Source organism: Macrotis lagotis, chromosome 2 (genome assembly GCF_037893015.1).
Source record: "Macrotis lagotis isolate mMagLag1 chromosome 2, bilby.v1.9.chrom.fasta, whole genome shotgun sequence".
NCBI classification, from domain to species: domain Eukaryota; kingdom Metazoa; phylum Chordata; class Mammalia; order Peramelemorphia; family Peramelidae; genus Macrotis; species Macrotis lagotis.
This window is the reverse complement of record NC_133659.1, coordinates 43978000-44002063: the sequence shown is the minus strand read 5'-3', so window position 1 is coordinate 44002063 and position 24064 is coordinate 43978000. Positions and strand designations below refer to the sequence as shown.

At 37.2% G+C, this 24064-nt stretch overlaps 1 protein-coding gene and 1 long non-coding RNA gene across 4 annotated transcripts in view; one reads left to right on the top strand and one right to left on the bottom strand.

Annotated features, from left to right (window-relative positions):
* DDAH1 (dimethylarginine dimethylaminohydrolase 1) overlaps positions 1 to 24064 on the bottom strand; it is a 209174-nt gene that overhangs the window by 84777 nt on the left and 100333 nt on the right. The gene's annotated exons all lie outside the window — the stretch shown is intronic.
* Positions 352 to 23707, top strand: LOC141512665 (uncharacterized). Of its 3 annotated transcripts, none has more exons than XR_012475564.1 (4): positions 352 to 464; positions 9439 to 9571; positions 18228 to 18395; positions 23414 to 23707. It is a non-coding gene; the product is annotated as an uncharacterized LOC141512665 (long non-coding RNA). The 3 variants fall into 3 exon arrangements; XR_012475562.1 differs by having other exon boundaries at positions 459 to 505; XR_012475563.1 differs by lacking the exon at positions 352 to 464 and adding an exon at positions 4888 to 4966.

Below are 24064 nucleotides of genomic sequence, written 5' to 3'. Positions count from 1 at the left end.
CACACTAGGATATGGGAGCTATTGTTGCCGCCATTTTTCAGATGAGGAAACGGAGGCAAAAGAGGTTCAATGACTTGTCAAATCTATTGGAGGCCACATTTGAACTCAGGTCTTCCTGACTCCAGATCTAGCACTGTGGTCACTGCATCACCTAGCTGCCTCCAATAGCAACTAGATCTGTGATTTTCTTAGCATAGGATGCTGATAGAGGATTAGACTCTCTCTATCAAGGCAGATCAGTCAGTACCTTCTCTTCAAGTTAGAGTCTTAGAAATATACCTAGGACACCAAGGGATTTAAGTATGCCCAAGTCACACAGCAGTATATGTCAGAGGTAGCTTGAAGTTGACTTTTAAGGGTAACTCTATCCATTATAACATTTTCTCTGCATAGAAATAAAACAATAATCATGTGAAGTAGCACCTGCCTTGGACTGCTTCCCCAACTGTCACTTGCATCAGAAGGTCAGTTCCCTGGAGTATGTATGACTACTTTCTCCTGAGTGGTATGCTACTATTATTTCTGAACCCCTATCTGGTGTGCCAGTTTCTGATTATCAATTAGACAGTTGAAGTTCATGAACTTTCAGAAAATGATATTCATTATTTCTGTTAATTTTGCCTTTTAAATAGGACCAACGATATGATAGGGTGATGTTCTGACTTGCACATAAATTGGATTTAAGTGAGGCAGAATTGCACAGTCATTAGCCTCACTCTTCCAGTCATTGAAGTTCAGTGGCAAGACAAAAGTCAAGGTGACTGGTGATGGCATGGGGATACAGGGGATGATGACCTTTGATCAGATGTTTGACCAAGCTCTAAGTGCTCCACAGTGCCTGTTTTACCTGCTTTTATGGCCATTGGAACAAATTCTGCCAGGGGAAGTCTTCACATCCTTGGGGTAGACGTTCTTCTAACTCATTTGTTGGTTACCCTCAACCTGATCTGCTGAGACAGTTATACTGGTATATGGCCACTGTTCAGAATACAGCTTCTTGGAGCCACAGGTGACAGTTGGATGACAGGTGGACCCCAAGGTAGATGAACCCTGAAAAGAATTAACAAGGCCTCACACCAGAGGTGCTAGTCTTCCCTGAATACCCATATTCCTTGGTTATTTACTAATGCCAAATGATACAAAACATCATGTCAAATAGGAAGCTCATTCTTCACTTTCCCACAAGTCCATAGGGAGAGTGAATTCAAATTTGGAGAGTTCAAGAAACAAAGGGTCAAACTCATAATTCTGATTATTAGAAATCTTCTTTTTTTTTCCTTTCCTGGACTCAATTAAATTCCCCTTAGATTTACTTGTTTTCTGGGCCCCCAGGTTCACTCCCCTTGTAGAACCCCAAATCTGCCTTTGTTTACTGTGTTTAGTTTGTCTTTGGTGTGTCTTTCAAATCCTGATGCAGAGATGCCATTAGCTACTGCTTTGGAGGGATCAGTGCAAATGACACTGGTGGGATTTTCATCTTTGAACCTTCTGAAATTCATAAAATTGTCCTCTGGTCAGTGGGGGCTGGGAAAGAGAGGGAATCAATCTTCCTTGCTATCTCCTGCTTTTGGGATAAAGGTCTCTAGGTCTCTCCAAAGTTCTCCATTGCTTGACCACTTTTTTTTTAGGCTTTTGCAAGGCAAATGGGGTTAAGTGGCTCGCCCAAGGCCACACAGCTAGGTAATTATGAAGTGTCTGAGACCAGATTTGAACCCAGGTCCTTCTGACTCCAAGGCTGGTGCTTTATCCACTGCACCACCTAGCCGCCCCCATTTTTCTTTTCAAATCTCTCCTCTGCTACTCATAGTCCTTTGTGTGTGTCTGATTATGGTAACACAGTCCCAAAATGCTTCTAGTGTGTAAAAGCTGACTTTATTCAATATCTCAACAGTACTTTCCTCCTCCAAAATGGACTAATGATTTGTTTTCATCTTTGTTTAGATCTCTGATTGATTTATTGATTCAAAGGAGTTTATATAAGACTTAATCTTACTTAGTTTAAACATTTGATTGGCTAATTCAATAGAGATGTCTAGACCTTCTGAAATAATAGGGTGAAAGCATGGGAGCCCTTCCTCAATCCTTCCAAAGATATTCATATCACATTAGGGTTTACAAAGCATTTTTCATATATCTCATTTGATCTTCTCAACAACTTTCTGAGGTGAGTAATGCAAATAAATTATTCATATTTTATATATGAAGAAACCAGATAATAAAGCTGACTCACTTATTATCCAAGCCAGGAAGCATAATAGTACTCAGAATTAGGTGTTCTGACCTGAAGACTCCTGTTCTCCACAGCTTCCTCCAAGATAATTATCTAAAGTTACAAATATTTGGAGGTTGAAATTCATAAATTCCCATAATATGGAATCTATGCTTAGTCTATGGAAATCATATATCTTAGAAAGTTAGAATCGGAGAAGAAAAAAAGGAATATATTCTCAGGTACAGAATATATTAGACTATGGAAATCATATCATATCTTAGAAAGTTTGAATCAGAGAAGGAAAACAAAAAGGAATATACCCTTCAGGGTTAGACAGCTATGGAGAAAACAAATAGGATCAGAGCAAAAATAGTAGATTCACCCCTTCCGTCATGAAGATTAGAGAGGATCTCTATCCCATATATGTGCCTTCATAAAATTACTAATTAGAAGTCTCCCTTCTTTTCTATCAGGCTATTGTGAGGTAATAGGATCACACACTTAGACTTCAAAGCGGATCCAAGGGTCAACTACTTCAGTCTCCTCTTTTCACAGATGAAGAAACATAGGCCCAGAGAGGTTAACTGGGACAAAGTTACCTAGGTGGTAAAAAAGAGTAGGGGTTTGAACAGAATAAAGGTCTCCTTAGTCCAAACTTAATATTCTTTCTCAAGCATTATGCTGTTTCTTGTACTTTCTATTTTTAAAAATAGTTTATTTCTTTATTTTTCCAAATACATGTGAAGGTAATTTTGAACAATCATTTTTTGCAAGGTTTTGAGTTTCACATTTTTCTTCCTCCTTCCCTTCCCTCCTCCTTCCCCTGACAGAAAATAATCTAATAAAGGCTATACATATATAACTATGTTAAGCATAAGTCCATATCAATTATGCTGTGAAAGAAGAATCAAATTGAAATGGGAAAAAAATAGAGAGGGGGAAAAAACATAATACTTAAAACAACCTTTAAAAATTGGTCTACATTTAAATTTCCTAGTTCCTTCTTTGTATCTGGATGCTATTTTCCATCACAAGTCTTTTAGAATTGTCTTTGATCATTGTACTGCTGAACTGAACAAGTTCATCATAGTTGATCATCACCCAGTGTTAGTGGGTTGTCTTTTCTTTCTTGAGAGAGGGATAGACATGATTAAGTTTCAATTAAAAAATACACAAAGCATGAATTCACCTTTCTGTGTCAGTCTGGTTCACGTATATGTAATGTACTGATTCTAATGATCCATTTTCTTGTCGACTACAATGGAACAATACTTGTATTGTCTGTGGGCACAGGGGCAGAACAAAAATATGTCATAACCAAAAGTCCTGCATTTTTTATTATATTGGAAATCAGGGAAGTTGACAATGATGAATTATGAAAAATGTAAATAAATGTCAGAAAGTAAGAATATGAAAATTTGTAATACACCTCATCTAAGACAAGTGCCAGATGTCAGAATGGGGGGAAAGGGGTTACTTTCAGAATACTAGAAAATGATCATATTGTAGACATTTATAAAAGAAAAATGCTTGCAAATATCAACCTTTGAAAGGTCCCAAAATTCAATGCATATTATGGACATAATAACATAACATGCAAGTATTAATAACATGTAAGTAATAAACATCATTCGATAGTTTTAATTAAAATTTAGTAAAAAGAATTCCATTTTCCATCAGTTGATCTGCTTGGTTTTAACTCCACAAAATACAATGGTGGCCTTCCCCCCCAGTATTTATTATATGTTCTTTTTCCTTCAGAGTGGGGATGGTATTTCTTTTTCTTATTTGTATCATCAGTCTTTAGCATAGTGCCCAACAACTAGTTATTGTGTATTATTTATTTGAGTTAAGTCTTAAAGTCTCTTATAGCTTTCTAAATGTTTCTTAGATTATAAGGTAATATATTAATATAATTATGTTATGAGAGTATAGCATATACAATTATAATACTATGACCCTATATTGGAGACAAATAGGTGGTTCAGTGGATAGAGCAATGGGCTTGGAGTTAGGAAGACCTGAGTTCAAATATGGTATCAGATAGTTCCCAGCTGTGTGACCCTGGGCAAGTCATTTAACCCTGTTTGCCTCAGTTTCCTCATCTTTAAATGAGCTGGAGAAGTAAACAGCAAGTTACTCCAGTATCTTTACCAAGAAAACTTGAAATTGGGTTACAAAGAGTTGGATGTGACTGAAATGTGCCAAACCAACATAGGGGATATACAATCTTTGTAAAAAAATAGTTAGCTACCTACTCTAGCCAGCTAAGCAAATTGCCACTAAGCAAAGCATGACTTCAGAACCACACTTATAGCAGCATCTCAGGCTGAATAATAACTCATTTTTATTTTTAAATTCCTCCAGAGATGGATGACCTCTGCAGTGTTCTTGGCTTCTTTGTCTCAATCATCAACAATTCCTTTTGCCTGATCCAACTCTTTCTTGTTTGTCCATAGTAAGGGCAGGATAAACAGAATAAAGGGATGATGTCAGTATCTCTCTGATAGGTTGGGACATGTAGAGCTGAAGAAAGAAGCAAATCCCATTCTATGTATCTTTTTATTCCCTTCAGGTCTTTCCAGGTAGGGAGACAGCTTAAGGTTGAATGTTGAAAGCTCTAGCAGACCATTGAGCTTCCTCTGTGATTTAGCAAGTCATTTTATTGGCTTCTAGGTCTTTATCCAAAAGGGACAACAGTGAGAGAGATCCCGCCAAAAACTTGGGAAGCTTTGAATCTGAGAAACTAAAAGGGTATGTTAAGTTGAAACTGATGTAATCACATCATCGCATCATGGATGTCAAAATTTACTGGAAAAATTTACAGCTGCTATCAAGTGGTTTGCTTATTATCCTCTTTCTTAAAGTTAAAAACAAAACCACAGACATCTTTTCTATTCAAGAAGGGTGTGGTCAGACCGAGCACATGTCTCAATCCTGCTTTGTAGGATTAAAAATCGAGACCACTGCCAGTACATTTCACTCAAGCTTAGTTGCCATTCAAATTCAGAAAGCACTGGTTTTTCTATTAGGTTTCTATTCAAATGCAGTAAAGGACCCCAATTATTCAATATTTGGATCATTCCCCCAGCTTTCAAGAATCCACCCAAACTATATTGCATTTGGTGTTCATTTTGTGGGGGCAGTATAATGGATAGAATACTGAGTCTGCAATAAGGAAGACTCATCTTTGTGAGTAAAAGCCTGGTCTCATACACTTATTAGCTGTGTGACCCGGTACATTGTGAACTGGTTTAACTGATTAATAATGTCAGAGCTTCCTTTTTTCATAGAGGAACCAGTCAATGAAGGAACAAAAGGACTAGTCAAACAGGAGGATTTCTGAAGAACAGGACAGTTTGATATACCTGTTTTCCTTTGCAAGTAAACTTTATTCAAACTTGGAGAAGCCAGCAACTGCCAAAACCAGTCTTATTACTTTCTGATTTATTGTATTTACAGACATCTTCTCCCTAGACCTCTACTTCCCACCTGATCTTAATTTATTGCGTTTCTCCCTTAACCTCCAGGTAGCCATAAATGCCTCAAATAGGTATCAATACCTTACCCTTGGGACAGCTAAGTGGCGCAATGGATAGAGCACCAGCCCTGGAGTACCTGAGTTCAAATATGACCTCAGACACTTAATAATTGCCTAGCTGTATGACATTGTGCAAGTCACTTAACCCCATTGCCTTAAATTAAAAAGAAATACCTTACCCTTTTCCAGGGTAAGGAAGGGAGAATATTCTCTCTCTGCTCCAGTTTGCAAGCTCTCTCCTCAGACAATAAATGCTTTTATAATCTTTGTAAACTGTGATCAAACTCTGGTTCATTTCAGATTCTTCTTTTGGGCCTGGGATTTCTTCCATTTTAGCAGTTCATAGCTATTCATTTAACAAGGTTTTTTTTTTTTTTAAATAAGCAGTTCTTCAAAACAGGTCTTAAAATTCACTTAACCACTGTTTGCCTCAGTTTTCTCATATGTAAAATTATCTGAAGAAGGAAATGCAAACCACTCCAGTAACTTTGTGAAGAAAACCTCAAATGGAGTCATGAAGAGTCAGACACACAACTGAAAAATAAGTGAGCAAAAAAGACTTCACCTGCACATACCATTTTAAATACAAGAATACATAATCCCCATTTGGTAATTAGTTTCTATATTCTGTCCCTGCACACCCTTTCTTTGATCAGTTCCTCTTGGACTTTCAATTTTAAGGAAGAGTCCATGCAGGTCCTTTTAACCCCTTCATCCCTCACCCCACCCTCTCTTCCCTGACTGTCTAGTCTTTCTCAGCCCTGTCAATAGTCAAGCAAGCCCCTGATCCCCTCTACTCTCCACTGCCTTTTGAGTGATGCCCCCCCTGCCCAGAAGATGATATATATCCCTTGAGGATAGAGTCTCTCCTGTTTTTTGCTTCTCTTTGTACCCCCAGCCCTTGGCACAGTGCTAGTGTCGTTTATTTTGCTGTTGTTCAGTTCAAGGAGACTTGTTTCTTAGTATTCCTCTTCACACAATCTATATTCCAACTAGCTGCTGTTTAGCCATTTTTGATTGGGTCTGACTCTTAGGGTTTTTTTTAGGTTTTTAGGTTTTTGGGTTTTTTTTTTTTGCAAGGCAAATGGGGTTAAGTGGCTTGCCCAAGGCCACACAGCTAGGTAATTATTAAGTCTGAGATCTGATTTGAACCCAGGTACTCCTGACTCCAGGGCTAGTGCTTTATCCACTGTGCCACCTAGCTGCCCCAATGGGTCTGACTCTTTAAGACCCCATTTGGGGTTTTCATGGCAAAATACTGGTTTGATTTGCTTTTTCCAGATCATTTTACAGATGAGGAAACTGAGGGAAAGAGGGGTAAGTGGCTTGCCAGGGTCACATAGATAGTATCTAAGGTCAGATTTGAATTCACAAAGGTGAGTCTTTCCGACTCCAGTAAGAACTTACCTTTTTGACTTGATTTTAATATTGCATATGGTCAAGAAGCTTTGACCTAGCTCTACTTCTGTTTTCCCTAAACCTCCAACCATGGTCACTAAAGGCAATATTCCTTAGGTTCCCTTCCTCTCAGCAGATTGGTTGGTTTTTGTCCTTTGTTAGCGAAGAAGACCAAAATGATATCACTATCTCTAGTGACACAAATTATAGCACGTCCAGCAGTGGCTGATCAGACCAATTCAAACTCAGAATGCTCTACCACAGGTGGGGCACATTTGTGTGTGAACACCTGGGGTATATACTCTAAACTGACACATTTTACATTTCCTTTGAGCTGCTTCAATTATGCTCACCAGCCCCTCAATGATGAGGTCATATCAAACTCCACTGTGCCAGTGGTCCTGTCCCAGTGTCTCCCATTCTGCATAATCAATTCTAAAATTCTTTTTCTAGTTTAGTTTTTTTTTATTTTGCAAGGCAATGGGGTAAAGTGACTTGCCCAAGGCCACACAGCTAGGTAATTACTAAGTGTCTGAGGCCGGATTTGAACCCAGGTACTCCCGACTCCAGGGCTCATGCTCTATCCACTGTGCCACCTAGCTGCCCCTAATTCTAAAATTCTTAAGAGAGACCTTTAGGGTTTCCTGGTATTGCTTCTTCAGACCCCCTTGTGTGACCCTGCCCTGTGTGAGTTCTCTATAAAAAAGTCTTTTTGGCAAGTGGATGCTTAGAGAATGACGTACATCTGTTCCATAAAATCAACTAACATCTCTTTAAAAAATTAGAATGAATTCCCTTTTAATGCTATTTGCTATAGGGATCAAGACTAATACCCAGTTATAGGTTAACCAATTTATCTCAAGTTATACAGGTCAGTGTTTCAGATGATACGATTAGAGGAGTGACATATCTGAATCTGAGAAAGAAGAAAAGTCATGTTGAAGTAGAATTCTCCTTGTCTCTAAAAAGGCTATTTGTTCTGCAAACTCAGCATGTTCCAATGTCAATCCTGAATGTTTGAGTTTTAATTTAATTCAATGTGACTGCAGTAACAATGCCATTCATTGTACAGTGAGTTATAGTTTTAAAAGACTGTGATATGCATTATCTCATTTTACTCTGACAATAGAAGCAACCAGAACAGGAATTATCATTTCCATTTTATAGGAGAAGAAACTGAAGCTCAGAGAGGTTATGGTTGTTTAGGAGGCTCGTGAGTAGTAGTTGCCAATACAATTCTGTTTTCACTCCACTCCTGATAGTGATCGAGGCCTTTATTGCCTAGACTTAAAAGGTTTAGTTAATCCTTATCATTCTATTCTAAATGTCCTCTGAGGTACATCTCCTTGTTTTCCTTTAGGCTCTCCATGAAGATGTTATTAGTTTTCCAGATCAGTACTAAATGGTACCTAGAGTACAGTGATAATGCTTTTAATTATATTCTAGAGACCTGAGAAAGTTAATCTACCTCCTAAATTCCTGAAGTGGGAAGTCGAGGATTGGGGAGAGAGAGTGGGTCAAGGGAATTTAAACCACCATGATATCGGGCTAAATAATGTAAAGAAGAAAGGTCTTATGGTAACAGATCCTCAATGAGATGGTCTGGTTAACTATAAAATGTCAAGAAGGAAACTATTGTGCTAACATAGTTTCAAGAACAAGAAAGTGATGTAACAAGAAGTGATGTTAACCTTGCGAGAAGGAAGGCCTTATGTTAATATATGCCTAATGACAGGAAAGTCTACTTTACTATTATAATACCAAGAAAGAAGGCTTTCCATTACTTTTTAAACTTTTTAAACTAAAACATCTGGATAACTATGTAATATCTAGAAGGAGGGCTTTGTGTTAATATACTTTTCAGGATAAGGTGAGGTTAACTACATATATAATTATGGACATTAACATGTTAATGTACTTCAATGATGAAAAAAATCTGCTTAACTATGTAATATCAAAATTGCTCTACAATAGCTATTAATAACGATAAGGTCTGCTTAAGTATATAATGCTGGCATTAGGGAACCTGTATGGCTTAAATTGTAAAGCAATTCTAATGCTTTAAAAAAGTTCTACTGTTTTTGATGGCATAGTGAGAATTTTCAGTGTTGGGGAAATAGCACTCATTTTTAAGATTTGAATGCTTTTATATTATCGGCTCTAGTCCTGATATAATTTTTTGAAATCTTATTTTTGGAAAATAGCAATCATTTTTAGTTTTGAATGTTAACTTTTGTATTATTGAATTTATGTCTGATATCATTTTTTGAAACCTTATTTTTGAAAGCACCATATTTGATCCATCAAGTGTTGCTGTTGACTGCTGTCCTGCCCATTCTGGATGTTCTACACGAAGCACATTCCTGCTGGGAGGTGGCATTCATCTAATCCATAATAAATCTGTTGGAGAGACCATGGAGGTGAGCCAGTTGTAGTTCAAAGAAAAAGACAAGAAGCATGGCCAGTGACATTTATGAGAAACTAATTCTATTATGCCCTACATCATAAGAAGGGAATCTTTTCCAATGTAAGGTTATTGTACTTTGACAATTACTGGAAACTAAATGTGAAGTCTGAAGTCCTTCCAATTTTTTATTCATATTGGCAGCTAGTCTTAAAGTGAATATGTTTTCTATAAACAAGAGCCACAAAATATCAGTGAGGATATGATCAGAGGTCAGAGGCAGAAATAGAGTTTTTTTAAAAAGAGGAGAGAAACTACAAAGGAAAGAATTTCAATGTTTTATTTTATCTTTTTATATTCTGGGAAAAAGCAAAGCTCATTAGGCAGGTGATAATTAGTTTTTCTTTGGTAAACTATTCACTGGAATTTTTCCACAAAGAAAATGCAATTAAACTGTTATCATCTTATTCAGGTAGAATCTGCCCAAACCAGATTACAGAGAAGATATTTCTTTGGTCAATTCTGATTTCAAACAACAGGAGAGAAAGGGGAGAGAGGAAGGGAAGGTAATAAATATTTAAATAGAGTCTGCTCTGTAGATAAACTCTGGATTAAGAGCTTTTTGCAGAGATTATCTCAGCAACTAAGGATAACTTCTTAAATCTAAACAGGTCTTATGAAAAGTTGAAGGACCTGGGTTCAAATTCAAATTTTTTTGCATGCCATTAAATATCTGTGGGTCATTTCTTTATCTGTAATAGGAAGGCTTAGGGCAAGGGTGTGCTGAAGCTGATTGTTAAATCTGTAGTACGATCACTTATATCTCAGAAAGAGGCAAACATTAAAAATCAGGGCTTGATTTATTGTTTTGTTGATGGAGAAAATGTTAGTTTTGGAGACTCTGTTATTAAATATTTACCAGCACACTCTTTCTTCATTAGGATTAGATCTCAGGGTTGGAAGGGACCTCAGAGGTTCCACCCACATTGGAATGAGAATCCCTTCTATAATATTCTCATCCAGATCTTCCTTGGAAATGTCCAGTGAGGGGGAACTCACTACCTTTTAAGGTAATATTCTCCCTTTTTTGAAGACCTAGAAGTGTGGGCATACATTTCCTTGGATCAAGTTAAAATGTAACCCTGAAAAGTTGAAAAACTTTCATTCATTGCTACTACTTCTGTCCTTTGAAACAATGATAAGTCATAGGATTATAGGATCAGTGATTTAGGGGCTGGAAGTCACCTTAGTCTACTCCATTTTATGAAGACTAAGAAACTCAGCTGAAACAACTGAGATAAGTAACCTGTTGCATTTTGCTTATTACCTCTTTCATGTGAGAGCCATCCACGACTGTGATGTTGGCACACACCCATGTCTGTTAACAAGCCCTTATTTATAGCTTTAATTATACAAAACGTTCAGATGGTGAGTTTTTTCATATTTCAAATAAGTTTCATGAGAACCAAATGTCTGAACATATGAGAACGGCTATATATTTACTAAACTGTTTGCCATGCTGAAGCCTGGTATCAAGAGACATACTTCTCAAAGTTAATTACTATATAATTGACTTATCTTTACTGCTGCCTGTCACAGCCTTCCCTAACGAATACTGAATTCAGATAGGCATAGAACTTAAAAGAAAAACTGCCATCCAGGGACCTGCACATACACACATATACTAAAGTCACAATAAACAGCACAGTATGGTAAGTTAACACAAAGTTATATGTGTATATAGGAATGTAAATGTATACAAATATATAATATACACATTTATTGTTCACTTCTTTCAGTTGGGTCCAACTCTTTATGATTCTATTAGAGATTTTTTGGCCAAGATAGTACAGTGGTTTGCCATTTCCTTTTCCAGCTCATTTTACAAATGAGGAAACTGAGGCAAATAGGGTTGAGTGCTTATCCAGGATCACTAGTGAGTAATCTAATTAGTGAGTATCTAAGGTTGGATTTGAACTCAGGTTTTCCTGAGTCCAGGTCAGTTGTTACTGTTGTTAACCTAACAATCACACATTTATATAAGTATATATATTTTATATACATACATTATATATATATAATACATGTAATTTAGATTTTGCAAGGGAATGAGGTTCAGTGACTTGCCCAAAGTCACACAGCTATAATATATAATTTATATAAATAATATATAAAAATAAGTTAAGACAAAGCCGAGGTCAATCAGAATTGAGAAAAGTCTGAATCAGACAATATTTTTCAGGAATAGGTTTAAACTCTACTATTTTCAAGTGCAAAGAGTAACTTAAATTATTCTAACAAAATATAGCCTAGTTGACATCCTTAACCACCCTGTTTGGCGAATGAATAAGAATAATTTGTTTTTTAGTAAATCAGATTCTTTTTTGGTCCAGATATAGGATTTCCATTCTTTAAGCTGTCTGTGTGTGAAAACTCCACATGTGCTCCACAGATACTTCTAGTCTTACAGAGCTGGCTGGGGGTACTGAGAGGCTAAACCATTTGTCTGAGATGGCATAGTTTGTGTATATACTGAGTCACCACTTGAACTCAGCCCTTTTTCTACTACACCATGTGAACTCAGAGAATTTTCCCATGCTACCCGTTGGTCTCCCTGCCTCTAATCTCTTTCCATTTTAGTTTACCTCCTACATAGTTCTCAATTTGATCTTCATGTCTGATCCATTTATCCTTTCTCCCCTTCAATATATTCCAGTAGTTTCCTGTTAACTCCAGGATCAAATATAAAATCCTCTGGATGGCTTTTGATTTTTTTTTTAAATTTATTTAGGGCAATGGAGTTAAGAGTGACTTGCCCAAGGTCACATAGCTAGGGAATTATTATTAAGTGTCTGAGGTCGCATTTGAACTCAAGTCCTCCTGAGTTCACCTCTAGGTGAACCTCTAGGGCAGGTGCTCTATCCACTGCGTTACCTAGCTGGCCCCTCAGGATGGCTTTTGGGACATTTAATAAGCGAACCTTTCCAACCACCCCAGTTTTCTTCTATCTTGTTTTCCTCCTGGGACTCTGGGATCCAGTGACCCTGGCCTCTTTGCTGCTTCTTGTCCACACCACACTCCATCCTTGACTTTTTGAATTTTGACCTACTGTCCTCCATATATGGAATAGTCTCTCCCTCCCCACTGCATCCTCCAGATTATTCTGATTTCTCTCATTTCAACCAAAATCTCACCTTTCTGGATCCTCCTTAATTCTAGTGCCTTTCCTCTTAATTATCTCCCTATTACACGGGGAGCCCATTGAGATCAATTAGAACAATGGACAGAGCACTAGTCTAGAGTCAGAAAGATCTGAGTTCAAATTTGACCTCGGACACTTAGTAGCTGTGTGACCCTGGGCAAATCACTTATTAGATGTCTCAGTTGCTTCAATTAAAAAATGGGCACCTATCTAAAAAAAAGCAAAACACCTGACAGGGTTATTGTGAAGATCAAATGAGATGATTATAAAGTGTTCCGAACAGAGTACAACACGCAATAAACACTATATAAATGTCAGTTCATTATTATTCATATCCCCAGCACTTTAACACAATCCCTAAAACACAGCAGGCACTTAATAAATGCTTACTAATTTGATGATGCATTTTCTCTCAGTGGTTCTTAATGGGTTTCTTCATGTCTTCTTCATCTATTTTAACAACTATTTTCATAATTGTATTTCAGTGGGCTTTCTCTGTAATGTTATGGATTATATTTCACACATTTAAAAGCATTATTTTGAGAAGGGATTTATATTGCCAAAGAGGTCCAAGACTCAAAGAAAAGTCAACACCATCCTTAGTTGCCCTATCAAATGTGCTGGGTAAAACGCTTCTTTCCTATAATGTATAAAAGAAATCAGGACCAATTCAGATATCATAAATTCCTCATTAATGGGATTTGAACTTGAACTTCTCAGGTTTGTTAAATAAGTTTTATAGCAACTAAGATGTTAATAAGGAAAGAAAGAGCAATGGGAGAAGGCTTACTTGGAGCAGTTATTTATTGATTTTATATTGGGGTGCATGTGAATTCCCTTCAACCTCTCTATATATTTCAAGCTCTTACTAATGCAGGATCTAGGAGCTCCTAATAGAGACCTGTAAGATGTGAGGTACCATCAGCCAATGGTGAGTTTCTTTGACCTTCCTTGACCTGCAGATATCATACTTATGGTGCAAAGGATAAAAGCATTTTAATAGGGAGTTACCTTCTTGAATTATTGATATGGTTTTGATAAGAAGTCTGAATGGGAGTATCTCCTATCACTTCCTGAGGCAGACAATTGGAGGCACATTTCCTAGTGTCATCATTTCCAGTTTGGGGGCTAACATACTTGAAAAGACAGTGTCCCAAATTCAGGCAGTCCCAAGTTTTCAAGTTTCCACAGTTTAAAACGAAGACATTTGTGACAGCCTGTATAAAGTTAAGGGCCAGCGTGTATAACTGGATAACAGAACAAGGAAGCTAGTACTTTGTAAATCTTAAAGCATTATATCAATGATTATATTAATTTTGTGTGATGCTAGGCATTTTATATACATACATTATATATATATATATGTATATATATATACATATACATACATATATATATATTAGATTTTGCAAGGGAATCAAGTTCAGTGACTCTGCTTCAATTTTCTCAACTGTAAAATGGAAATTAATAACAGTACCTACCTTCCAGAGTTGTGAGGGAAAAATAGATAATATTTATAAAGCTGTTAGCACAATGTTTGACAAATTGTGGGTTTTTAATAAATCAATCCTTCCTATCTCCCTTTCTTTTTCTCTCTCTCTTCCTCCTTCCCTTCCTTCCGCTTCCTCTTTTTCTCTCTATTCCTACCTCTCTCCCTTTCTTCTTTTTTTCTGTCTTCCCTCTCTCTTTACTCTCTTTCTCCCTTTTTTTCTCTCTATTCCACCCTCCCTTTTCTTTTCCCTCTCTCCCTTCCTTCCTTCAGCATTTTGCAAATCTTAAAAAATGAATATCAATGATTTGGGATGACCTTGGGCAAATCACACTCTCTCTATTGGCAGGCTGACTTATGGTCAGCCTCACTGGAACTCCCCAAACAGATCAAGCAATTAGACTACTAGTGTATTCATATGATACCACTGATTTTACTCCCTAGTTCCAATCACATCCCATCTAGATGTCTCATATAAAACAATAAGATTTATTTTAAATTACAAATAAAATTGGAGAACCCAGCAATAAGATCTTGTGATAGAACAGAAGAGGCTCTCATAGCATAAAATCTGTAGCTCATAGGTACCTAAAGAAGATTAAAATATCATTGGGAAATGTTTTAATTAACTAAATAAAATACAATGTAACATAAATAAGACAATGTTTTCTAAGACAATATGTGGCTTGATATCTGTTTTTAACTGAGTTTGACACCACTGGACTATACAACACTGCTCTTGAACCCAAAGAAGAGATTCCTATTCCAACTGTAGTGAAGTTTAGCAAACAACCTCATAAAACATAATTGTGAAACATATCTTTTAAAAGTAAGTTTCATGATTGTCCTCTGTGTTTTATATCATGGTCATCTCTCATTTATATATCTCCTCACTTCATAAACTCTTCCACTGAACCCTCCCCTGTAACAGGGGAAAAAAGTTAAAAACAATCCCTACTTATTAAAGGATCGCATTTGTCAATGCATGGAATATTTAAATTACAGGGTTCTCTGCAATAGGAAAGAAACATTAAAAAGTTTTGATGAATTTGTTCAGTCAACCAATATTTATTGAAGTGCCTAATAGATGCAAAGCACTGGACCTGTGACAAATTAGACCATGCATTATGTCTTTTCACTAGAAAGCATAAAGCATTTAAATTAAATGCTTATTTCTTTAAAAGCTGTAGGTTGTCATTCATGGGCCAACTTGCCCTAAATGTATGTACTCAGCGGTGAAAAAGGCAAGTTGGGAAATAATGGAAAAATCTAGTTTCCATAGTCAAGTTGTTATGAAATTCTAGTCAAGATTTTTCTAGATAAAGACAATGAGATGAAATACGTCTTGCATGAGTATGCTGAGAAACTAACATTCTAAATACATTTCTACTTATCATTATGAAGTGATCAATTGTTAAGTACTGAACAAGGAAACAGCATTCTATTCTGCCTGGACATATGCAATGGGCCAAGAATGCACCTGAATAACCTATGTCTTCATTATCTGTGAGACACCTAATATCCCATAATGCCCAGGAAGGCTGCCAAGTCCTTGTCCACTATGGACCACAAGCCATGTGCCCCATTTTGTAACCAAAAAGTATTTAAAATTCATGAAGCTGGTTGAAGGCTCCACTTTAACATTCTGCTCATTCCAAAGTGGATGGGAGAGAAAAACAGAAGGGGGAGTTCAACCGGGACAATGGCTATTCCTGAACACCCAATATTCCATTAAATTGCTAATAAACCCATTTGAAGATGTTGATCACAAGCAACCTGTATAACTCTGTTCCTTCTCTTCATGCCAACTTGTCAGATTTCATTCTGTACAGTACTAGTCTTTCTGTGCCATTTATTGAATGGCTGTGTAGAATTCAATGCACTTATTCATTAGAATGTAATCCAGTTCAGTCTGCTAATACAAGATTCCTCAGTCAAAAGCATGGGGGGAAAATCAAATTTATTTTAGGGTCAGTCATGAATTTTAAGGAAAACACATACTAAAGCAGTTTAAAGGAAGAGGTCAGGATCCATGAAGTATTACGATGGAAAAAAAACATTTACTTCCATGATTTTCTTACATTCCTTAAAAACAAAAACAAATAGAGTTATGGAATGGCACGGCTGGCTCTCCAGTACTGACTGCAGTGAACAATATTGTCATTCATAGAGTTTGGGCTTCAGTTATTTTCTTGACACCAGACAAGTTTTGACTTGCCCACATGTTCCTTTGGTCTGAGGTTCAAAACTCAATCACCTAAATCTTTACTTGGTTTATCAGGGCAACTACTAAAATAAAAAAAAAGGTTTTCTTTTTTTAAATAAATATTTTTCATTTGCCACTGAACTGCCACTGTTAAAATACTAAATGGCCATCTGGGACACTAAATCTGAATCCTGGAAAACTGTGGGTGTTTACACATTTAGGTGGAAGGTAAAGGTTCTCTTTGGTGTTGATGGTTGGATGATAATCTTCTTCCTGCTATTTTACATGGTCATGGGATCATAGATTTGGAATAGTCCTCTAGTGCTTTTTGTATGTACACTCAGGTCTGGCTTAGCAGCCAATTAAAAGGTTTAGTATATAATCTACCTGTTGGTTAATTAAGAACCAAGTGGATTTTATTCTCTTGGTTGAGTAGTTGGTTTGGGTCATCTGAACTCTCTAAGAGAGCATGCCCTGAACTTGGGGAGAGGGAGGGGAAAGCCTCTCCTATACACAGCATCTTTTCCAGAAGCAGACTCCTTATTTTTGACAAGCTATGAGCATATGGAGGATAGGGACAGACTGTCTTTTGCCTTTCTTTCTATTGCCAGCAACTTAACCACTTGTTTAATAAATGTTTATTTGACTGACTAGTTGGCATGCTAGGTACTGGGCTCCTGTTCCCTACAATACCCCATTATACTCCTACTGTTTCCAAGTAGCTGGACCTTGGAAGCTTAAGTGATCACACCATGGTTCATTCCATCTCCACTCCTCAGTTATTTAAGAAATGACTTGAGGCAGAAGAAACCTGAAGACCACATGCTCTTGGGTGGGGTGATCAAGCCGGGATTGATCCAGTCCTCAACTTGCCTACAGCAGTATTTTAGTCCTTGTCTCGTTCTCAGTAGGGAACTCTATATTATCTACTTGTGCATTTTGCATGCCCAAAGCTGAAGTGAAACAGTTAAGACACTTCTCTGTGTTCTGAAATGGGGGAAAGACCCCTCCATCACATATTACCTGCCTATCTAGAGAAGCAGGCAGACTGACCTACCCTCTGCTGTGTCAGTATTACATTTGGGTTGAGGCTGTCAGTGACAGTCAGGAAGACCTGAGTTCAAACCTGATCTCTGATACTTATCAGTTGAGTGATCCTGGGCAAGTCACTTCTCTATTTATCTCAGTTTCCTCAATTGTAAAATAGGGATGATAACATCTACCTCAAATGATTGTTGTAAGAACCAAAGGAGATAATATCTGTTTTTTTGGGGGGGGGGGTATTTTTTTTTTTCATGCTTAACATTGTGCCTGAGTCATAGTAGGTGCATTGTGAAAGAATAAATGACTAGTTTCCCCAAGAAGAAACTGAAAATGTATAGTGAGGAGAAAGGAGGTGAGAAAATTAAAAAGGGAAAAGACTGATCGGAGTTTGTTTTTTTGTTGTTGTTGCTATTATTTTCCCCAGTTTTTAGCAGCCAATTAAAAGGTTTAGTATATTTTCCCCAGCTTTTCTCTCAAGTACCTTCATCTAAGGCCCTTAGATTCAAGGGTCAATTGTCTCAGCTCGGTATACTCAATGTCTGCTTTTATCCAAGGATTCTAGAAGCAAGGGTTGGTATGCTATTTCCCTCCATGTGGCATCCCATCTGTACTTCCTTGCCAATGGACATAGCTCACTCTTACAGAAGCAAACTCTGTGTGGATAAAAGTAAAAATCACTTCAAGTCTTTCTTTTCTTTTCCTTCATTAAAAAAATATCTATTATCTTTCAGGAGTTGCAATATTAGAAGTATCCCAAGAGATTTTTCCCCTCCACAGCTTCCTCTCTGAAACACCTCCGTCGGAATATATGAAGGCCAACTCACTAAATCTGGATGGAACCCACAAGAGGGACCTGGTAAATGTTAAAGCAACAATAATCTGACTCAATAAAAATAAAAGTGAGTAATATCCAGAATATAAAAAGGAAATTAATTTGACAACTCATCAGGAATAGCAAAACATATCAATCACTTGTGGATACGGACATACAGGATGTTTTTAAAGGATGATGAGTTCCTACTTAGAAGGATGAATTGTTTCTCAAATTCTTACCCCTGACATTTTAAGATATTGAAAAGAAAACAAAATATTAAGGTAGTCTAGAGAAGAGGAAAAAAGTCTGTTCAGGAGAGAAGCTTGAGTTCAAGTCGCTTAGATTGTGTCCAACCTTTGACCCATGGGCTACATGCAGCCTTCAAAGCTCATTTATGTGGCCTTATTATATTTTATTTTTATATTCACTGGTAATATGGGTTATATTATAATCATAAATAAATAGTAAATTCTATATGTGACCCTTGAGAAATTGTTTTTGGACACTGTGGCCCAGAAGAGCTAAAAGGTGGGACATTCATGCCTTAGGCGTTTAAACACTCACTAGCTTTGTAATTCTGAGCAGCTTTTTGAGCCTTAGTTTCTTATCTGAGAAGGATGGTTAATCATATCTGTAGTCCTACCTTTCAGGGTTGTTGGGGTCCAATTGAAATTAGATGTTTAAAGTCATTTGCCATCTTTAAAGTTACTATCATGTTAAGAAAATTGAGTTCAGTTTTATCTTCAGAGAGTTTGGATGATATAGACTAATTACTCAACCAAGATGATAGATTCTGTGCCAGCCATTAACCATATCCACAGGTTAATTATCCATAATACAATAGCTTAGTGTTCAAGTTAATTTGTTATCCATTAAAATCTGTTGAGTTTAAGCTTGGTTTCATCTCTAAGAGTAGAGTTGAAAAACTGAATGGATGAACCAATAAGGCACCAGGTTAGGTGTTGGAGGTCCAAATACAAAAGTGATTAGTTTTGACCTTCAAGATTTACTTAGAGCGTATTTCCTCACCATTTTCATAGATAAGTAAATACAGGGTACTGGTAACAAGAAGGAGGTGGCACAAGTTCAACATTGTAGGAAGCTAGCAGTTGAGTTGAGGAGGGAAAACACAGTAGATATGGGGCTTTTTGGTGTTTGTCTTTCTCAGAAATTCTCAAAGAGGACCATGACATCAAGTGATGCATGATATACAAGTAAATTGAATTAGGACACTGGACTCACTTTCCTCTCTGGGGAAATCTCCCTCTGCAGTCTTCTGGGTCTAGTGGCTATGCAAAAGTGTGGATATGGGAGATGGAGTACTGTCTACTGAGAATAGAAAATAGTCCAATTTGATAAAGCATAGTAGAAGTATGAGAAATGTATAGCAACCGGAGAATGAGATGAGAGACCCAGATTGTGAAAGCCATTAAATGCCAGAATTTAAATTTTTATTACAAAGATGAGGGAGCAATTGGAGAACTTTGAGATGGGGAATGACATGATCAGATCTGGGTTTTAAGAATATATATTTGGCAGTTGTAGGAAGGATAGGGAACCAGGTAGGAGGCCACTGCAATGATCCAGGTGAGAGGTCTATATTATGGTGGGTTTTGCATTAATTGAGAGAACAGGAGGGAGGTTAGAGAAAATGAGGAGGTGGAATCAGTATTTGCAAAGTAGTTGGATATAAGGGAATGAGTGAGAATAACGTTGAGTATACCTTCTAGGTTTTGAGCTTCGGTGACCAGAGATATGACAGTGTTCTTGCGGCACTTGATTATTTAACATCATTTTCAATTTTAGTATTCTAGGTTTCTTTGGTTTCTTTGCCAACATCTCCCTTCATTACTCTTCGTATGCTGTTGAAATATTTCTGTTGGTATCTATAGCATCATTTCATTTGTTAGCAGGAGTTATCAATCTCCATTTTAAATACTAAATACTAAACATATCCTTGTTTCTGGAAAATCTTAAGAAAGGGGATGTCTCCTTAGAATGGTGTTTGCATGGACTTGCAAGAAATCTGTTTATTCCCAGCATGAATTTGAAAGTAGATGAGTAAAGGAACAGGAAAGGGAAACTGGCCAGTTTCCCTGTTCCTCCTGTGTCAGATACTTTGAATGCCATTCACAAGTGAATTCCAGTAACACCAGCTATGCCTTTATTCCAAGAACTCAAAGAACCAGAGTTCTCTCATAATCTGATGACCTGACTCACATGGTAGTGGATGCCCCCCCTTGTTGGAGATTATTGAGAAAAGGGTAAAGGATCACTTGCTGGACATACCATCAAGGGAATTTTTTCCCAGGTGCAGCTTGAGCTAGACGGCCACTGAAGTTCCTTCCGACTTGGAGAACCTGCACAAACATTATGTAATATTTTTGAATTGGCAATCATTTTGAATAATCTTTGACTGTATTCTCTTAATATAAGTGATAAACAATTGGCTCTATATATGGAATACACATGAATATATTTATCATAGAATTATTACATGTTGGGGCAGCTAGGTGGCGCAGTGGATAGAGCACCAGCCCTGGAGTCAGGAGTATCTGAGTTCAAATCTGACCTCAAACAGTTAATGATTACCTAGCTGTGTGACCTTGGGCAAGTCACTTAACCCCAATGCCTTGCAAACCCTCCCCTCCTCAAAAAAAAAAGAATTATTACATGTTAAGTTGCAACATGATAGAATGGATGAGACCAAGTCCAAAACTCATGGAGACACAGGTTCAAAGAATTTTATAGCACTAAATGTATAACAAATTAGAAGTTAAATGACTTGGATTCAAATATTGACTCTGATTCTTAGTCCCAGTGGGATCCTGGATAAATTCCTCTCTCTTCCTCAGTTTGCTCACTGGTAAATTAAGACTGGATTAACTAGATGGCCTCTAATGACCCTTTTAGCAAAGACCAGTTCAATTAACTATGTGAGCATAGGCCAGTCAATTAATCTCTTAGTGCCATAACCAATTCTCTAAGATTGCATAGAAATTACAAGGAAGAATTTCTGATTAGCATCAGTGAAGGACTTGGGCTGATCTGAGAGGCATAGTTTTCCAGAATAAGGAAATGATAAGCCTTCAGCACTCTACCTAGGTCAAATCATATCAACTGTGGAGATTAGTTCAATGAGAAGAATATTATGGAACAATCTAGAGCAGGGGTATAAAATTTAAATAGAAATGTGGGCTACTAGACTATACATAAGGGTCCGTTTGGGTCATATTCTAACTTAAGAAACTAGATATAAACTTTATCTATTTTATTATTTTGCCAAATATTTTCCAAATGCATTTTAATTTCAGGAGTATTGCAGTCAGAGAAAGCCATTAAATGCCAGAATTTAAATTTTCATTACAAAGATGAGAGAGCAATTGGAGAACTTTGAGATGGAGAATGACATGATCAGATCTGGGTTTTAAGAATATATATTTGGCTATTCCCTATACCCCTCAAGAGTGTTTGACACACTGATCTAGAGAATGATCAGAGGATAGCATCTAGGATAATGAAAAGTGTTAGGTCCATGGCATGTGAGGGCTAACTGAAGGAACTAGGAAGGTTTATCAAGAAGCGAAAACTTAGGGGGTAAATGATAGTGTGGAGGAGGTATTCTGCTGGGCAGAACCAGGAACTGGGTAGAGGTGAAAAGGAGGCAAATTTAGGTGAGGTTTTCGGAGAAACTTCCTAACAACAAAGAGCTATCCAAACATGAACCTGACCACCTTAAGAAGCAGTAGGTTTCTCTGCCTTGGAGAGTTCCAAGTAGAGGTTGGATAATCATTTGTCATGACAACAAGTCAAGGCAACAAGAATTTATTCATCAACTATGGTATATCAAGCTCCATGGCAAGAGCTGAGGATACAAAAGCAGGCAAAAAGAATTTATGTGTTTCAGAAGCTCAGCGTCTAATGGTGGAGACAACAAGAGAATAGGTATATACAAATGAGATATATGGGATAAATTGTAAGTGATTTTTGGAAGGCAAAGGTGATGAGGGTAGGCTGATGGGAGAATTTTAACTGGAATTTGAATAAAGCCAGGGAATCCAAGGGAAAGAGATAAGGAAGGAAAGAATTCTATGCAGAAAATTTACCAGGGAAATTACCTACAGTATAAAGATGAAATATCTTGTTTGAAGAGGGTATAGAGTTCAGTTTGGGAAATATTAAATTTAAGATGTTTGTGGTACATACTTACAGTTTAAGATATCTGAGAGACAGTTGAAGAGGCAAGGTTGGAGGTGAGGAGAAAGTATGGAGCTGGATGAAGAGATCTGAGAATCATCTATCTACATGGAAATGTTTGAAACCATTAAAGCTAATGATATCACCAGGAGAAAAGTCAAGTTATCCTGTAGTGGGGAACTTCCTTTGGGTATGGTTTGAGCTAAATGACTGCTAAAATCCCACCCAATCCTCAAATTCTATGATTCTATGAAATTCAATGAAATCAAAGGTCTACATAATTAGCATTTTGGATTCTTGGAACTGAAAGGTACAACAAAGTCATATTCCATTTCTCTCATGTGGTCAATGAGAAAATTGGAGCTCAGAGAACTTAAATAATTGACTTTGATCACACAGGTAGAGTTAGTGGTAGTACTCAAACTAGAATGCAGCTCTGACTCTTAGTCTGGGGTTATTTCAGTTTGTTGTTGTTTCAGTCATGTCCAACTTTTCATGAATGGGTTTTGGGTTTTTATGGGCAAAGATATTGGAGTAGTTTATCATTTTCTTCTCTGGCTCATTTTACAATTGAACAAATTGAGGCAACAGGGTTAAATGACTTGCCCAGTATCACACACTAAATAAAGCATATAAGGCTGAATTGAACTCAGGATGAGAAGTCTTCCTGACTACAAGTCTGACACTCTAGCTACTGCATTAGGTCACATTTGTGACCATTAGGTCACAAATATTTGGGGAGGATTCATAATATTGGAGGCTTCTGAGATGAATGTTAAATGATATACCCACTTTGGGATTAGACACTGAGCAAAAATTTTAAGATCAATTAATATCTTTAAATAATCTATCTTATAAAAATATAATTACAGATTTTTATTACAATTGCCTTTCTCCTTTCCACAGCAGGTAAATGAGGCCAAATTTGTCATCTGATGTGAACCCAACAAGGGCAGACCAACAGAATGGCAGATTTTATACAGTCTGGGGACTTTTCAGTAATTAAGAACAATCTTTGTCATTTACACAATCCACCAACTTTAATGCAGGAGGGTCTATAAGAAAGTGAAGTCCCACTCTCATTATATCGGTCTTTCTTTTCCCCACATACACACAACCACACATTAAAATATGTGAGAATTTAAGTTAGGTTTCTGACTGTGACCCAAAAGAGCCTGGAGCCATTGAGTCTCCCCCCCCCCCCCCCCCCCCCCGGCCTTTTAACATTCAAATTTGAATAATCTAAATAAACAGAAAAAAAACATGCAGTGTTAATTCCTACATATGAGGGTTTGGGGCTTATGATTTTCTTTGCTTCTCTGTCCTGAGCCTTAAGTTTACATTGCATCAGTATAGGGAATAGCCAGTGTGAAAACCCCCATCTTGCCAATGCAACTTTCCTCTAATTTAATAGTTTCTGAGATTTGCTTGGAGGTGGCTGGACCTAGTCAATGTATCAAAATCAGACCTCAAACTCAAGTCTTCCAGCAGTAACTGCTGAGACACAGTGGCTCTTTGATATGTTTCTTTTCGTCTCCAATTTCTGAATAACTGAAA